This window comes from Notechis scutatus, chromosome 1, assembly GCF_049901735.1.
Source record: "Notechis scutatus isolate UNSWTSFEM ecotype Mainland chromosome 1, rNotScu1.2, whole genome shotgun sequence".
Taxonomy (NCBI): domain Eukaryota; kingdom Metazoa; phylum Chordata; class Lepidosauria; order Squamata; family Elapidae; genus Notechis; species Notechis scutatus.
This window is the reverse complement of record NC_142009.1, coordinates 59,565,558-59,568,414: the sequence shown is the minus strand read 5'-3', so window position 1 is coordinate 59,568,414 and position 2,857 is coordinate 59,565,558. Positions and strand designations below refer to the sequence as shown.

Sequence of the window (2,857 nt, the reverse complement as noted above, 5' to 3'; positions counted from 1 at the left end):
TTCGTATTTCACTTTTGAGAGAGAGAAAAAATGAACCACCCCTCAGACATGACCTCACAGACAAATCCCATTCAAATCTTCTAGGCATAAAAAAACCCCTCAAGAATTCTTCATAAAATTCCTGTTCCAGTCCATGGGGGAAAAAAAGTTACTCATTCCACTTTCCGTGGTGGATGTCCAAAAGAAAGTCACAACTCGGTGTTCCAAGTGCAAATATCAAAAAAATCAGGAGGAAGAGGGGTTCAGAAGGCCAGGAAACCAGGTAAGCGGCAGATTTAAAAATTAGAGGAAAAAATAGGGCATATGCCACTTGTGGATTTTAAAATCTGATAATATAGTAAAAAGACAAACAAAAAAGAAACAAAAAAACCGAAAGTATATGGTCTGAAATTACAACCAAAGCCAAAAGAAAGGAGGACAGTTTTCACTTCTACTCTACCTAGAAGGGTTTTTTTGTTTTTTTAAGTCCTATGTCTCTTGTGAAATTTCAGTATTTTTTTTTAAACTGTACGTTTATAAGAGTTTGTATGGATTCAATGAAATAAGTCCTAATTCCTTCTGGTGTAGTCTTTCTTCCTTTTGAAAGATATCCGAGATGCACCATCTGTGTTACAGTGTCTGTGAAAGGGCCCAGCAATTTATTTGACACGGCCTTGACGTTCCTTTTTCACACTTTCCTCCTCTTCCTGGCGTTTCTCATAGTGTGAGAAGTCATCAAAGATGGAAGTGGTGTGCTTGTAGGTAGCAATAATTTTCAGCACCTGTTTGGCCTTTTCCAGAGGCACCTCCTGAGTGTCCCTGGAGTTGGTCACTGGTTTATTCGCATTGTTCTCTAGGAGAATGTGCCTCAGTTGGTTGTTGGGAACGTCCTTCACAAAAATCCACCTGACATCAAATCGCCCCTTCCATTTGTCCTGGGAGCACACACCAGCACACGTATTGTAGTCCACAGCAGATTTCATTTCTGCCACTCCATAGAAATGACCACTGCTGTTGACACTGAACAGTAAGTAAACAGGACCTTTTCCATTCATGGACTGATAAGCAGCATCCAGTCTCTTATTACCATGCTCTGTACTGCACCAGATGTTATATTTATTGGAACGGTGGATGTCATCTTCAGAATAACTCTTGATAATGAAGACCCTCCCATGTTTTGGGTTCCAGTCAAAATCCTTTGGGTTATAGTTGTTGATAGATCTCAACTTCTCCAAGACAGGGTGGGGCTCCTAAGGCGCAGACCCAGAGGTGGTTTGAGACTGTCCTACTGCATTGCCATCAACTCCGTTTTGGCCAAATCCATTTCCACGGTTACGAGGTGCAACCCAATGGGCAGGTTGAGCTGCCTGCTGCTGAACTGGCAACTGAATTGGTTGAGGTGGTGCAGGTGGCAGAGGTTGTGGCTGTTGTCCTGCTGAAGGCTGCATTGTTGGTGGGCTATTATTCATCCATTGACCCATTGGTTGGGGAGATATTTGGGTTGGTGGCTGACCAATATTCTGAACTAAAGCCTGGGAAGGGTTTTTTGCCACTGGTCCTTTATTATGCCAAGTTCCAATGTCCATATTGTGTTTAATGGGGGGCGGTGGAAGACTTGAGCCCACAATCCCATTCTTGGTCTTCAGCTTGGGCTGTTGTTTTGAAGGTTTGCTTGCAATATCAGCCCAGGATGTTGGTTTGGGAGGAGCAATAGTAGATGGAGGCAAGCTATTAGAAGTTCCAATATTACTGGCCCATTGGTTACTACTGTCCCAGAAATGGTGTGCTGCCAAGGGCCCCTGGCTGTCCAAACATGGCATCGGGGAGAAAATGAGGCTCTCTTATCTGTCCATAAGAAGTCAAATAGGGCATAGGTGGATCATCCCCAGTAGACCAAGCAGCTTCACCCAAGGAGTAGGAAAATCCAATGGATGGGCTGTAGTAATTCGGCATGTAGGAATCTGACATTGCAGTATATGCGTTGTTCAGTCTGGCCTGAGGACTCAAGTAAGGTTCAATATCATCATCATTTAAGCTGTCTTTCTGATGCACTGATCCATTTTGCACTTTGGTGCCTTGTCCCTTTGGTCTCTGCTCCAGGAGGATGCTGGCCGACATGGCTCTCCGTTAAGCGGTGGGGTTCCGAGGCCAGCTGCATGGCGAGGTGAGGGGCGGGAGTGGTGGCAATGGCGGCGGCTTTGTCCGGGGAAGGAGGAGCAGCAGCAGACACACCACGCGGATCGCTTTCAGCTTCCTGGTGGACCAGGTTCTTCTACACATATTGATAAACATGGAATATTATCAAAGTAAAACTGTGGAATTCCTTGAAATTCATCACCGCCTGTGAGTTTGTTGCTTTTTATCAAAATACAGTCTCTATTTTTCTACCTCTTCTTCACTTATAAGGGTTTGCATAGGTACACATTAATTTCTTCTCTGACTTTCATAGCTGGAGTTTATATTTCCAAAAACAAAGCATTGCTTGTTCATTCAGTCCATCAAGCATTGGGAAAGTCGTTATCACAACCCAATATTTCATACTTAATATTATTCAATGTACATGTATAAAGGTTTCTTATCACTCCATTTACTTATATAATTCAATGTTATAAACACAGTTTCAGGAACAGCCATATTTTCCTTTAGATCTCAATCTCTTTTTTTCTTAAACAACATGCTGGATGAAAAGTTCCAGAAGCTCCAATACATCCAGTAATTTTAAAGAGCTTCAGTTGGTCTAATAAAGGTATTGCTCATATAGTTATTATACCGAATAATACTTAAACCATTACTTCTCATATCAATGTAAGATCTGAAAAATGAGAAAGGATAATTCAGTGGCAGTTTAAGCATCTTCAAGCCATACCAGTGGATTTCT

General features: G+C 42.4%; 1 pseudogene; it reads right to left on the bottom strand.

Moving 5' to 3' along the window:
- Positions 1-375: 375 nt before the first annotated feature.
- On the bottom strand, positions 376-1,713 carry LOC113421223 (YTH domain-containing family protein 2 pseudogene; annotated as a pseudogene).
- Between the last annotated feature and the right edge of the window lie 1,144 nt (positions 1,714-2,857).